The sequence below is a fragment of the Coturnix japonica genome, chromosome 4 (assembly GCF_001577835.2).
Source record: "Coturnix japonica isolate 7356 chromosome 4, Coturnix japonica 2.1, whole genome shotgun sequence".
In the NCBI taxonomy this organism is placed as follows: Eukaryota; Metazoa; Chordata; class Aves; order Galliformes; family Phasianidae; genus Coturnix; species Coturnix japonica.
Genome location: NC_029519.1, coordinates 71,662,149 through 71,678,192, shown reverse-complemented (window position 1 = coordinate 71,678,192; position 16,044 = coordinate 71,662,149). Strand labels below are relative to the sequence as shown.

The 16,044-nt window shown below is 36.9% G+C and overlaps 1 protein-coding gene across 1 annotated transcript in view; it reads right to left on the bottom strand.

Annotated features, from left to right (window-relative positions):
- The window catches only part of STK32B (serine/threonine kinase 32B), a 129,974-nt gene that overhangs the window by 82,842 nt on the left and 31,088 nt on the right, over positions 1-16,044 (bottom strand). The gene's annotated exons all lie outside the window — the stretch shown is intronic.

Genomic DNA, 16,044 nt, shown 5'->3' with positions numbered 1-16,044 from the left:
AATGAAAGCATTTCACACCCATTCTCTCTGGAAATTTATATACCGTTTGAAACAGCAGAAACTTCAACTAAAAAAAAACTTGTCATATTTAATTCTGCGTTGTTCACAACTTTAAGTGCAAGACAAAAATTATAAGTGACTGAACTGCCGGTAGTAAATGCACTGGATTTCAGAACCCTCTTTGTAAAGTGGAAGAAAAGTTCATCTTCCTTGTGTACGTATATGCTTTTGATGTTGAGTGTACTGAGAGTAAATTACCCTCCGGGTATTCTTTCCTTGCAGTACCTTCAGAAGTTGAAAAGAAGGTGACATGCCATCCAAAAAGGGTACACACCTACAAGAAAGACAAACACCATTGACGCACATACAGCACACACGTGACAGCACTGATCTGTGGACTCCTGAATTTCAGGATATTCAGACAGGGTAAAGTCTTGACGAAAAGTAATTATTAGTTTATCTGCAGTCAGAGACCAATCTTTTTATCTACCTGTGAGGTAAATAATTTTTACATTACAGATGCAGTCATCTTCTCTTACATCAATTCATGAGAAAGATATGTGCTTCAGTGGAGGGAGGAGAGGAACCACGCTTACAGAGCTGCCCATTTATTTCTCTGAAAATTATTCACATACTGGGACGGCATCTTGATTAAAGAGATATGTTTGGTGACTGGAAGCACCACAAAAATGAGTTTATCATTTCCTTCCTTTCAGCTGCTGCTGTTTGTGACTCACTATTATCAATTTTAATTATAAAAGCCTCCAGTTATCTGCTTTGTGTTCTACCATTGATACTTGTTACTAAGTACCTAACTCTAATTATGATGAGGTAATTACCATTGTGGAACAATGACATATATTTAAAATATTAGAATCAATGCTTTTGCCTCTAAAGAAGCCACCATCATAAAACAATAAACAAATAATTTTACACATAGTCGCTGGAAGCAGCAAAATGCAGATGTTTAAGACTAGCAATTAGCAGGAGGATTCTCTGAACACATGCCTGAAAGGAAAGAGATATATTTATCTGCAGTATGAACTGCAGGGTGCTCACCACTTAATGAAGGTTAAAGCTTTTTGCTGCTCAGAACCAGGTCCTTGGAGACCAGTACAAAAATGTTATTTGTTGCCTGGTGCCCTGGGTGCTTTAAGTACTGTTCTCTAATACTGAGGATCTTTCATTACCAATTGTGTTGTCCATCCTTCACTTTTAACCTGCCACCTCCACTCCCAAGAGAAGCTATTTCAGTGCCTTCATCTCAAGGGGAAGCACCCCAAGTGCCTTAACAGCACTGAATTGACAAATTCTGCTGCACTGAGTTTTTAGGTTGGCCTTATCACTGTTGGTCTGTAAATCCATATTCCTCACAGGTCCCTTGCAGCTTCTAGTTTGTAATAGTAGATAACATACACATCATTTACACACCCCCAAAATATTATCTAGCTACACAGAGATAAACAGCATAAGGCACATAAAGCTAAAAAATTGTATTCCCATGAGCTCTAATGGCATCTTAAGCAGGAAAACTGCAAGGAGATTGGAGGAGTCCTGATAAAAGCTACAAATTTCACATAAAATTTTTTGGAGATGCCTGAGCACTGGACAGGAGATCCATCTGGGGCTCTGCTACCTCTTCCAATGGAGTTTTTTCCACTATTTTTTGTATTCTTTTCTTACATGTCATCAGTTGTGGACTTCACTGATGTACCTTTGACCATGAAGCCCTTTCTCAACAATTTGTACACCATATCAGTGTTCCTTTGCACATCAAACTATTCTGTGAAAGGGCTTTGGTATTTCCATTCATTTTGATAAAATTCTGATTTCAGTGTCTAAGAAAGGTGTTACAGTTGTGTTTTGAATACCTCCTTAAGTATCAGAAGCCAGGAGCTCAACATTTTGAGAACTGCTGACACGCAGGAGATATCCCCAAATGTGCCTAAGTTACAAATTTAGATGAGTAGCAGAATTCTGAATTGATTTTATTCACAGTCCCAGTTACTGAGTTGTGATACAGAATTACTGAGCAGTCTTGTATTCAATTCATTTTGAATTAAACTAGAACATGCATTTAGAGATAAAGCTAGTGCACACCACTAATTACTCAGCCTACAGGTCCAGACAGGTCTCTCCTATGGATAAATTAATTTATCACCCACCATTCATGCTCACTTTACATTTTTTGTAGTAAATATCAATATGTTCCAGTTCATTCTCAAGTAATATTGAACAAATGATGCTGTGGGTTTGGAAGACCAGTCTAGGTAAAGGAAGATAAAGCCTTGAATCTTTGGCCTCTGTACTGAAAACGCACTGCTCCAACAGTTTCACATACTTCCCTTCACAGTCTCCTGTGGAAGAGATATTAGCTTTCCACGAATTCTCAGTTGAAATAAAATTTTCATCATGCAAAACAACCTTCTGCAACTTAAATGAGAAGACAACTTCAAGATCAAAAGAAAGAACTCTACCTAGCTAAATTTTCTCAAGGTCATGAAGGAATGGAATGTGTATGATTACAGCAGTAGACACTGCTAATCTGGATAGAAATTTTTGCTTTCCTGTGGAGAAGATAACACTTTTATTAGCCTAAAAATGGAGTAGAGTAGATGGCAACTTTAGAGCAGCCTTTGCAGCAATATCTTAAAAAATAACACAAACAAATAATAATAATTAAAAAAAAGTAACAGCCTCACCTTCCCCAAAAGCATGCTTAAAATAGAAACCTTTCTTTTATTAGACTCCAGATGAACCCTAGTCATGAGATTTGTTGTCTAATGCATTTTCGCTTTTATTTTCCACTAGTAAGTGGGGTGCTTTGATGGGTAGATCTCTTGGGAAGTGCAAGGTAGAATATCTGGGAAAGCAAAGGCAAGAAGTATATAACAACCCCTTAAAAATAAAAAGTATTGTTTCAGCTTTAGCTGTTTGGGTTTTTTGGCACAGAATCGTTACTTTTGACAGCAGTTCAGCTATGTCCTGTTTACTCCATCACTCTGCTTTTTCCCCTCAACAAAATCAAGAAGAATTTTCCTCCAGAAGAGCTCTTCTCTGAGCTTTCTTCCCACTGAGGGAGCAGAGGAATTACTGCTGGCCCTCCTTGCTAGCAGCTTCTGCAAGTGCTAGGATCTATTGAAGTTACAGACATTGGGTAATTTTCACATCGAATTTTACATTGTTTAATTTTTTAAATTTATTTTAAAACAGAAATTTGTGACAAAATAGTCTTTAGAACATTTTTACATTCTTTTAAGTTGGATGCTAAAAGATCATTACTGCCAGGGGACGCATCACTTACTAAAAGTTTGATTGTTCCCATTCTTAAATCACAGAAAACTTCAGTAATTTTGGGGCAAACTGATTCTTCTGCCAAGTACTTAAGCACCTTCTGGTTCCCAGCTTTTTTGGCATACTTATTTACTTGTGTAGTATATTTACTATTCAAAGTAAATGAATTACAGCTTACATGTGCTTGTGTCACAACAGTTTGCAATAAACTGCTCTTGAATTAACTTGCAAAAATGTCAACATTGTCTCTAAATTCAGCCAAAAAACAGGCCCTGAAATACTGAATAATCTTGAATTAGCATCCTAGCACTAAAGAATATTATTCTTTGATCCAGGAGGACCAACTGACTTAAATACGACGCATTCCCATTTCCCCATCCCTGTATCATTGGTGTATGTTATCTTGTGTATGAATAGCATGAGAAAAAAATATGTAATTCTGTCCTACTCCATGTTTTTGTTGTGTTGTTATTTTTTTTTGAGGGGGGGGTGGAGGGGGGGAGGGGCAGAAGCTATGGAGGAGGTAAAAGGATAGTGTTCAGACTAAACGGGCTTATGTTTTCAGCTGTAGTTTCATAGATACATCATACTACCACATCCCTCAAAGATTTTATGCATATTTGCTGTCAGAACAGCTTCCTGGTTTCTGTAGAAGGGGATTCCAGATATTATTTCAATGCCAGTTTACAGACAAAAAGTTAATCCAACCTTCACCTCTAATATTTATTCATTTCCAGAACACCCCACTATTATTGTCATTGCCACAATTTCCATCTCTTCAGATGCTTTCACAGTATCACAGTCTCGTGCAGGTTGGAAGGGACTTTAGAGATCATCGAGTCCAACCCCCGGGATTTGAGCCTGTGTAGCAGAGCGGCACTTCTACCACTTGCACCAAACCCAGGCCCTCCAGTATTGCAACGCAGCATTCCTACCACTGCGCCACCGGGGCACACAATGTGTTTTATACTCAGATTATGTCAGCAGTACATAGAGGGTGGGCAGAATTACTCTCATATAAATTGGGACAATACAATAAAGTATAAGAACAAGGCAAATAGAATAATAGAATAGACTCCCACCTTTCTACCCCCGCAACAAATTGAAGGGATTGTAGAATTAAAGGAGAAAAGGCCAATTTGAACTGCTCTTTCATTTATTTTCTGAAAAATGGCAGGTGCTCCATAAAAGCAATAAACAAACTGGGTTAGAAGCAACAGCCTGACAGCTTACCCTAAGAGGAACTATCATAGTATGGGTGTGGTAGGGGAAAGAAACCTCACAGTGATGATGAGGTGTTAAAGAAACAATTGAGAAAGAGGGGTCCCTGTTACATTTTGTCATCGGCCTTTCACTCATCTGCAATGACCTCTGTGCATTTTACTTGCAGAACTGATTTTTCCCCTACAAATTCAGTGTTTGAAGAGGTAGGAACCACCGTGCCTTAGTTTTTCTAGACTGATACCTATAAGTAGTGTCTGCAGGTGTGACAGAAGCACACATGATACTTTTATGTTCCTGCTGCAGTTTCAGGTTAAAATTCAGTGTTTGTAGAGAACACGGAAGAAAGTGGGGAATACCGCAACAAAGACTTCTTCAGTTTTATTTGTTGAGCATCTCCAAGTAAGGAAGAAAGGGGATAAAAAGAATTTGTTTTTGTTAAGTTGGTCAAGATGTTTTTTGTTTTGTTCTCTGCCATTTTTTGCCTTGGTTAATCTTACATTCTATTAATGGTTATAGTACCACTGATGACCACAACATAAAAGAATGCATCTCTGTGAAAGAGACACTTTCTGGGCACCATAGTTTAAAATCAATACAATTATACATTCTCCACTTTGGGGATGTATAAATGAGTAAACAAATCCAGCGCATATTCCCGAGATTAAATTGAATAAATTTACACCTGACAGATGAAACAAGGAGAGGGAGGAAGATAAATAAGCACAGAGGGGATCAACTTCTGTTGACTCAAAACTGGAGAGTCTGGCAACAGCCATAAAAGGATCCCAGTGCCTGACTGGAAACCCTGGATGCAATTCCTTTCTTTGTAGAGTCTGTTCCTCCCAGTCTGATTGCATTTGACAGCTTCATTAATCTGAAGCCACTGACAGCACCCTTAGTTTCTCGAGCTTAAAAACAGGTCATGCCTGCCAGTTTTCAGGTGTTCTGCAGCTAGGATGCCCTGCTCAAGCAGAGACCAATTTGAAGGGTCCCATTTATCTTTGCCATTGGGAAAGAGTACGGATGCCCAGGAACCTTTGTGACATGCTAAGCTTGCTGTCATCTCTGGAGTGAGAGAGATAAAAACAAACAAATTCACTGCTGAAGTGTAAAATGAAAGTGTTCCAATGAGCAGTTACAGAATAATGAATATAAGATGTCATAAAAGCAGGCTGTATGTGTCAAAGGTTGTGATAACACTAATTATAGATATTATTTTGTCTAAATTTGATTATATATCCATAGCCAGGAGATGTCCAACTACAGCATATTGGACACCAAGTGTACCAAGCATCAAAAGATGGAACTATCAGAAACTCTTTTGTTGGCAGAGAAAACAAAACACTACTGAAAATGCTTTCAGATGTTCATGTATTATTTTCATAAAAACAAAAATTAAAAAAAAAAACAACAAAATACTCAGATTATTCAGCCACATTTCAGTAAATAAACAGAGTTCACTGGATGTCAACCAGCAGTCACACGACAAAAACAGATTCTCAGACATTCTACTACAGTAACGACAGGAATGGAGGAAGAAATCCAGAACACTGTAGACACTACTCTGCATGTCACAAGTGACTGCTGTCCATAGCTGAGCAGAATAAAGCCTGACATGATTGACCAGAAGCAGAAACAGATGCAGTATGGAGTTTTTTAGGTGTTCGACAAAAATGAAATACAAGCTCACTTAAACTGATGGCAGAGTAATACTGACAGAAAAGTTCAGTTTCTTTCTCAAGATTGAGTTGGGTCAGAGAGTTATAAATTCAGTATTTTCCCCACGTTTTGAGTGAATCATGATGTAGTATTCAGCTGTCTCCCACTGCTGTGGTGCATGTCAGTTTTTTGGGAAGTACGGAAGAAGAACTGCTCATTTCACATAAGCATGAGGACACCATACCCTAGAATTCCTAAAGACACTCTGCTTTATGTGGTAATAAATACTTACAGTGTCACTTTCAGTGTCTACCTCTACTAAAAAAAAAAATCCTGCTTTTTTCATCTTTCTGTATATCTTCATTATCCACCTTTATTATTCAGTAAAATAAGTTATTTTTATTCCGATTTTCATCATATTCATTTGAAAATTATAAAATTTTCTATATGACAGAGCATTTTAGTTTTGAATGTTATCTACAAATGAAGTGTTGTTCAGAGTAGTCCTTAATCTGTTTGGTTCAAGATATATAATATTTTGGTCAACCCCAAATTAAAATACAAAGTGTCTGGTTAGTGTTCTGCTTGTCAAAACAGTTATGGGATTTTAATGACATCGTTACGGAAAGTTTTCATGACTTACGTAGTATTTTCAGACAAAATGTTTTTTAAATTGTTGGGGTTTTTTTGTTGTTGTTGGCATTAATTTTCACTAAAATTATTTGCCACCAAATCTACAAATTTCAGATTTACTTTTCAAATGTCAGTAAAGAAATCTCAGAACTTAAAGAATATGATTTATGTACCCACACTGGCTACAATCTGTGATTAAAACTCAGATTTTGTACAGACTGAAGGGGAAAAATCCTTTCATCCCATGTTAGCGTCCCACTCCAGGCTCACTATCTCATCTGTCTGCTTTCTTATCTTCTCTCAACCTTCTCCTAGCACATCTGTTGAGGAGGCAATGTACATTACAGTCAAAAAGGGTTACTTCCCAACTGCTTGTCAGTTGGGCATCAGGATTCCAGTCCCAGTACCCTGACTTCTTACAAGAAAGAATTTACTGTTTGCATCCTAAATAAATTCCAGCCTAGTTAGTTTGAGAGAAAGTGACAAGGAAGAGACAGTTTCATCCTATCCACAACCGTTTTGCAGAAGAATTTAAATAGTTATCTTCTTCAGTGTCCATGACATTTCCTTGGTGAGAAGTAAAGGATTATATCATCAAAAGAAAAAGAACCCTAAATCCTCCTTTATGTGGCATGTCCTGACAAAACATAAGAGTTAGTCTCTCTAATAAGTGAGATTTACATCACAAAGATGTCATTAATTTAGAAACAGAATACCATTAATCACTTACTGAAGTCTTGGTAACAACTCCTCTCTGTGCTCTATGAGTACAATAAACGTCATTTACATTCAATAAAAGTAAACTCATTCATGCTGTGAAAATGTGGGGCCAACTTTTAAAGTAAGCTTGGAAACATTTTGATGAACCAAAGCAAAGGATCCCCTAAACAGGAAATATTAAAACAACAAAGCAGTACTTTCCCAAATTAGCAGTTGAATAGTCTGAAGTAATGTCTTCAGGGCTTTCTTTCCCATCTTACTAGGCTTACAGTATTGCAGTCCTGCTCTGTAGCAAGGTCTCCACTCAACAGTTCTGGACCTCTGCAGATCAAGTCCAAGCCCCTGCTAAAGCAGTAATTCACACGGGAAAGCATCCAGATGAGTCTTGGTTTTATGACTATGAACACCAGAGCCACAGCCTATGGCCAAGGCTAACCCCAAGATCATGAAGCCATGCTTTAGATAGTAGCTATTCCTCACAAAAGCTGAATGAAGCACTAATGCCAAATTCCTAAGATGCAAAAATGGAACATCCTTAAAAGAGTTTATTTTCCCCAGCAGCTTGAAATGCATCAGTGTTTATAACAAATTCTTCATGCAAAGCTTTGCATGAGAAAAGTGTACTATGGGTCAATAAGCAAAGTCTTTGTTACAGAAAAGCTGATGCAGAAGACAGGCTCCTGAGAATGGTCCAGGATGTAGTGATGAATATATTAGATGAAATACCTATTTCAGCAGTTTTATCGGAGGAAAAATAAAGATAAAAAACGTAAATTATATCAAAGGTCAACATCTGCACTCCTTTAGGAGAAAAGAATTGTAACTTTTCCAAAGATACACATTTCAGGGTGTCAGTAGCTTCTCACAGGAAACAATTAGCCACCAGAAAAAAGAAACATTCATTATTGGCAGACTCATGACAGTGAGCATCAGGCAGTTAGTATCTCAGTGTATTAAAATCAGCATAGAAATAAAGAACATTTAGGTCACGCATTCATCACTCAACAAAGACACTGCAGCTAATACTCTCAGCACAAGAATTCAAAGGTTAACAATTGGCAGCGTTGAGTCCAATATACTTTTAGCAACAAGAAATAACACCCGGAGAATATACAACTCAAAACAAATCTTTTTTGTACTCTTCCAATTAACCTGCTGCCTCATTGCCTTTTACTGCATCTTTTTTTCCTCAACTATTACATTTTCCGAGGCTCTGGAGAGCAAACTATTTTTTTTCCCCCATCTTATATCTAAGATTTTTGCATCTTTATTTTAGATTGACGTACATTCAGTGTTGCAACCTGACCTAGCTGCTGGAGGAAAGTACTTTGATTTTTGCCATCTTCTTGCCTAGAAAAGAATCTTAGATTTCCTTAGGTGTCTAGAACGACCCAGAGTTACATGGCCTGTGATTCAGGACTCCAGCAAAATTCACAATGAAAGTGGGAAAAACACATTATATCAATAAACACCGCATTGACTGCTCTCCAGCACTGCAACCAAGCAGTACAAAAAACATTGTACCAGAACCACTAGGCAGTCAGTTTCAATAGCAGGCTGATAGCAACCAGGCTGCCCACTGGCAACAGTCTGACTGCACCTGCAATTTCTCTGGGAAGGTTCATACCCAGTTGTTTTGGGGTTGGTTTTTTTTTTGTTTGTTTGTTTTTGTTTCTTGTTTGTTTGTTTGTTTGATTGATTGATTTTTGCTCAGAACAGCCGTATATAACCAAAAGAAAGCTAAGAGCATCAGGCACCTTTTTTTATTGGGAGTCTGAACATTTGTCAGGATCTGTTCCTTCATGACCTTTTGAACACACACCAAATAGCTTAAGGAGACAAATTACATCATCGTAGCCTGAGTCAATTTCAGCAAGACTGTCAGGCTAGCCCAGCACAACCAGCAAAGAATCATGCCCCAAAAAGAACCACCACAACACCTCCCCCCCCCACATCCACTATTGTTTTTGTTTGTTTGTTAGCTCATGGCTTTTAATTTACAGCTCTTGATAAGGAAACTCTTAATGCTCAGGAAGCTGGTCACATCAGAATTCAGAAGAGAAATTTCCTACACCTAACATAATATTTTCTCTCCAGATGAAATCTGCTACATCAGAAGACAACCACAACACTTCAGACATTGAGCAAACTCACAAAGGACTGAATTGAGACAACTCCAGGTCTCTGGTAGGTAGGTACCTTAGGTACCATGATTGGTTATATGCAGCCCCACCTGGGAGCAAAGTTTTGTCCAGGTGTTCTTCCTTCTCTGATTTTGTAGGTTTGAGTATAGTTCTGATGCTATTCTGAGGAGCAGAACTCTTTCATGATGTAGTACAGGGTGCTGTTTCTCCCAGCCTACTCTAGAGAGGGAATTTTCATAAGAGATAATTTTCAGTTAAGTTTGTGTATGCCTGCATATTAAACAATTTATCTGGCACATGAATTTAGACTTTTCTGCTATGGTACATGTTCTTTTTCCTGTATTCACAGTACTTGAAACCTAGTTTAGCAGGTAGGAGTAATGCATTCCTTTAACTCTGTCTTATAAAATCTATGCACTTTCCATAGACTGATGAGTGGAAATAAAAATACATCAAAACACAGATCTGCTCTGAGAATTTAGCTAACACTTCTTCATGGGTAATTAAATACATCAAATATTTTGTTCTGGCAATAACAAGAAAGTGTCTTACAAGCTGACAAAAGTAAATCTTCATTCATCTCCCTCTGCTGCCTTTGAAAATGTTATGACAGTTTAAAACAGATGTAATTTCTTTATGAAATGCTATTAAAAATGACATTACTTCAGTGCCCCAAAAGTTTTGAAGAATGGTCCACAAAATATGTTTTTCTGATCCAAATTATCATAAAAATGCACTAATATCTGTTTTATTTTGCCAAAAATTTCTGTCTTTTGTGGTAACTTGTATTATTTTCAGAGCAGCCAGTGTATCTACTCACATTTGAAAGTAATGACAAATCTAACCACGTTGATAGACAGATATGAATGTCTTAGATCTTGGCTCACTCCTTATGCACTGTGTTAGAAAGATATTTAAATTATGGATTGTTTCAGGAATGTTACTTATCTTGATCCAGGGGCATTCAGGTATTTGGGGAAGATAAACATAGGACAAAATCCTGGATCCTGGTGGAGTATTTTGTAGTCCCCGGGTGTGACTGTGTGAGGAGCTGGCATTCCTACAGCTCATTCATCTATGCTTTAAACACCCATGAAACACAAAGAGTTCGATAAAAAACAGGTCTGCTCTTCATTCTAAGAGGAAATCTCTATTACCAGAAATGTCTCTAGCAGTGATAAAACTAGCTACATGTCTCACATATCTTTCAGCATTTATGCAACTTCATTTCTAAAATGAAGGTTATAAATCTCTCCCAAGCCCTTCCTGAGAAACAGCTGTCCTCCAAGCTAATGGGCGTTTACCAAAGTATGATTCTTTTCCATGTCAGTTGTTCATACTTCAAAAGCTATGATTTTTAAGTTCAGATGGTGAAGTTAAATTTAATAAAGCTCAGAGAAGATGTACAAGTCCCAAAAGCTTTTTAATGTAGAACTTTTGAAATCTCAAGATTCTACCCATATTTTATATTAGCTGCCGTGTATTCTTTTATATGTTGGGATTACAAATGGAAGCTAGAAGAGTTGCCCACTACAAGAAGTTTACCTTCTTTCCTATTTTCTTTCTTCACAGAAGAATTTGACAGATTACATATCTCATTACCTCTTTATACATTCATAATATATAACTGAAGGGCTTGTTTGTCTTCATACTTGATTCCTGGCTGTCAACTTTTCTCTTTGATGATGCAGTTCCTCAGAGAAAGATATGTGCTTGGTTAGCATTCCTTTTGATATAAGGAACTGCTGGGAGATTTAATGCTCCATTAATTTTAGTATGTATGTCTACAAGGGCTAGATATTTCCGTTAGAAAATCAGCAGCCCTTGTTAGGGGCAGGTCTACAAACTCAAGAAAAGCTATAAACAGTGGAATTTCCTCCAAATATGTTTCTCAATATGGATTTGGGGTTTGATTTTTTGAATTAAGAGAAATAAGATTTTATTATAAGTCATCATAAAATTAAAATTAAAAAAAAAAAAAGAAAAAGAAAAAAAGAAAACTGATGATTCTTACAGAACATGATTATTATAAAAAATACAAGAACTGTTGTAATAAATTTCAAGTGTTGTTGTTTTTCCAGATCCAGGCTGTTGCGTCATTTAAGTGAGGATTTACAGAGGGCTGAGTCAAGTAGAAGGGATGATGTTATTGTAGCATGGTCCAGCCAGATAATTACTTTTCACTGAGATTGCAATGAGTGAATAAGATGGATTTATATCCAGAAAGTTGTTGGCAATACCAGCATTTTTTTGTAGCTGATGAATAAACAGTTCATCTGGAAAGCAGGATGCATGGGTTGTATTTTCTTCTCAGCCTGGGTAATCAAATTCTTTGTTTTCCACAGACTTCAAGGCAGTTTAAACAGAAATCACAAAGTATTTTGTGTGAACTCTACTACAGTTCCTAATTCTGATTTTGGCTTTTATCCAATGAAATTCTAATGTAAAACAACCATATGCCACCAGTTTGGAAAAGTTGTGCACCACTACCCATCTTGATGGGAATCCATCTACTGATTTTCTGACTTTCTATAGGAATGTTAGTCATTTCTTAATTAGGTGAATTAAGAAACTTAAACAGAGCTTGCAATGGGGCATTAGGTGATAGATTGGTACTTAACTTCACAGAATAGCTACTTCTGAATACCTGTTAGAAATCAAAGTTAGATACCCTCTGAAAGTAGGGAGATGCCACTAAAGTTTAGTAGGCTGATGGGATTTCTCAGTTTTATTCACCAATACTGCATCTTATGTGGGATTCTTGAAAACTGGTTTGAAAACACTGGCCCTTAGTGAGTGTGGTAGAATCTTGAAAAACAAATTAGTCAAAAATGGTATGGTCAAAGAGAACCCAACATTTACACAAGATGCAGGTCTGTTCGTGACCATACACCATGAAATAACTGTCTCTTTTGATATTCATATTGCAGTTTAGTAGACAAGAGTTAGTAGCTTCTGTTACAGTCCCTTTTGTACATTTTCAATGCAACTAATAAAATGATCAGGGAAAAAAAATGCTGACAGAAAAAAAATCCCACAAATGTACCTGCAGTTATTATAGAAGAAACAAAGCTTCAAATGTTTTCTTCCATTAGTATGACAGGAATTGTCTCCTAAGAGGAAATCTTATAGATTCCCAATAATCATCTAATATGTGTTATAACTACAGTGTAACCATACTTGATGCAAATTATTATTGCATCTAGACTTCAAGTGAAAGGACATTAAACAAGCTGCTAATTCACAAACAATCAATGAAAATGCTGTTATTCTAAGAGATATTGCTGGGAAAGCAAAATATATTTAAGGAGTATTCCATTTGTACATGCAGTGTTCCATTTTTCATTCTAATAAATTTAAAGAAATGTAGTTTCAATAACTAAAGGCAATATTTTTAATATATTTAGTATCTTCATATGAGTTCATGTGTTGATAAAATAGATGAGATGAATGTTCATAGGTCCCTTGTGATTTTTGTGTTTTGTCTCAGTTGTAGTACAACAATGGAAGCCATAATTTGAAGACAAGATGCCAAATATCTTGAAATTTGAGCAAATATTGAGCATTTTAAGATTGGGAAGATTCAGCTGCGTCTCCAAGCTTAGATGTTGCAAAAATATGTCAGAAGCTATTTTAAAAACATTTATGATTGTGCAAGGGTAATTATAGAAAAATCTCATGGAACAAGTTATCTGGGGGAGGCTTGGATTCAAGACATCCCTTTGGTGTGATATCCCAAGATGAAACATAGTTGGACACCTTTCTTTGAAGTCAGGACTTGGAATTACTGGCAATTTAATATTCAGTATTTGATGTAAACACTCTAGGCTGAAAATGCTAAGTACTGACAATGAAATTGGTTTTGGTAAATTTTCTACAGCTCTACCTGTGCATGATTTAGCCCATTCGTCTCAGTAATATTGTGTATATCCAGCATTTGATCATGTAGTTGCCCATTTTTTAGGAATAATGTAGAAATGTCACTAGGGTAGGAAACCCTGCAGCTTAGCTATTTTCTGATTATATCAGCAGACTAAACATGCTGAAGAGTATTTCTGAGCACCCAGTCTAGCTGACAGGGAACTGTTTGTACTGCTGCTAGGAAGTCCTCTGCTGGCCACACCAGGGTGACCCCTGAGTCACTGTGACTCTAGAGCTGTTCTGGGAGCTGTTTAGGTGCTCACATGTGACTGGCTTATGCCCATGTCCAGCTGGTCCAGCTGCACCAGGCCATGCCTGGGAATGTTCTGAGATTCTCTTTTCCCTTCTAGCTTAGATGTACCTTTGCAGAACCACATTTCAACTGTAAGAAAAATCAAAGGACATCATAGATATAGACATAGATATTTCAGGCTATTCAGAACTGTGTATGCTACAGAAATATGGGCTGTATGAATGTACAGGTGAATTGCACAGCTTGACGTGACTATCCCTGAATGCAGCCACTGCTTTTAAATCTGGATATGAGCCTTCAAGTTATTGTATATTATCTTCTCTCATACCATAAGATTGATAAAGAACACTGGAGACAGGGAGGCAGAAACTTTGGCTGCTGAGCTGAGCCACATGCTGTCATGCAGGTGATAAATTTCAGGCCCCATCTCTGACAGATGTTCTGTCAGTGGTTACATGCTCTGATGATCTGGCCTGAACCCTTCAAAGAAAACCCATGTCATCCTCCCAGATTAGCATCCTGGGTAGAATGGCCAGCTTTAAGCATTACCGGAGACATTAAAAGTGGAATATTTTTCCACATGCACTTGTGAATCCTGAAACATTTTTCTAATTCTAATGTACTACAGTTGTCTCTCATTTTCTACTTTTCTCATGCATACAGGTAGTATAACATTTGAGTCTCATGATCTTATGACAGTGTCTTAGAAACATGAGAAGAAATTAATTATTTGCTTAACAAAAAAAAACCAAAAAAAAAACCCCACATCATCACATCCATCACTTTTAAAGATGTTATCTATTCCATGGTTAATATTTGGCTTAAAAGAGGAAGACAAGAATGAATATTCCTTAGCTGATGACAACTGGAATTTAGCATACTTTTTGTTTCACAATGAATGTTTGATATTTATCCACAATATTGTACATATTTATAACATTGTTATAACTATGAAGTATCTTGTCAGCCATATTAGCCTATGATTGTTTCTGCACTATGTCTAATTACGCAAATGAAATATTTGTCTTTTCCCATGGTTTCAAAAGAGATTATACAAATGCATGACAGAAAATTCCATATGCTCTTAAGATCAGAGATATCATGTCTTTGATGATGAAATCCCTGGAGGAAGCATTGCTGGAACCTTGGAGAATACACAACAAAAGATCTGTGTTATGGTTGTAATGTGTGCAATTTTCCTTTAAGCTTCTAACAGGTCATTAGGTTAGCTCAAGTATTATCATCCATGTCAAGAGAAGAGCACTTGAGGCATATATATATGATTAGAACCTTTCCAAGTGAATTTTGGGATCAAATCCTCTGCTGTTTTAAGTGGGTGCAATTACACCAAAGCTTTGCTCACTCAAGCCAGAAAATAATTTAGCTTTTAGTTCAGAAAAGGTGTTAGGATGACAACATGAAATTTCCCACATATGCAGGAGAAAGCTGCAGTAAAAGAGAAGCAATACCTACTGTAGGGAAGGCATTGACCTCCAGCAAGACAGAAAAAACACACTCAAAACAGGAGGTCTGTTTGTGCTGTACCATCTCCAGATAATCAAGCTGCTCACTAACTGAAAAGAAAAATCGCATAATGATGACTTATACATCCTTCTTTTTATAATTACATAGGTCATTTTTAGACAAGGGAGGAAGAGTCTGTATCTCATTATGAATATCACTACATAAAAGCCATCAAATAGTTTAAGTTGGTGGTGTAGCTGAAGCTAGTCAGTACTTGACCAACATCTTCTCACAGCACTTTCTTGTCTCTGAATAAGCCATTCATTGGCTAGCACAGAGAAGATGCTAGAAATTCCACATGACAAAACGTTCCTTTTCCATTGGTCCATGTCAGTGGTTTGCCATTTTTTTAAGAGTAATTGAGTCTTGATGAGTCTTGATTTTATTTTGTTTTCACTTGACTCAAAATGGTTTTTATTGAATGCTTAGTTTTGATATCTTGCAACCTAAAAGCAGTTGTCTAATCCAAGTACTGTCAGAAAGAAACAATGAAGGTGGACATAACAGAGCACATCCACACACTTCTATAACAATCTGGAGAGAAGCTACACCAGAAATGAGAATGTGCTTAAATACTGAAGAACATTTTTAGAACATTCATGTAAAGTAAAAATCTCCTCAAAACAAAAATACATTTTAAAAAAGTCACCACTATTATTATTATATTTTCTA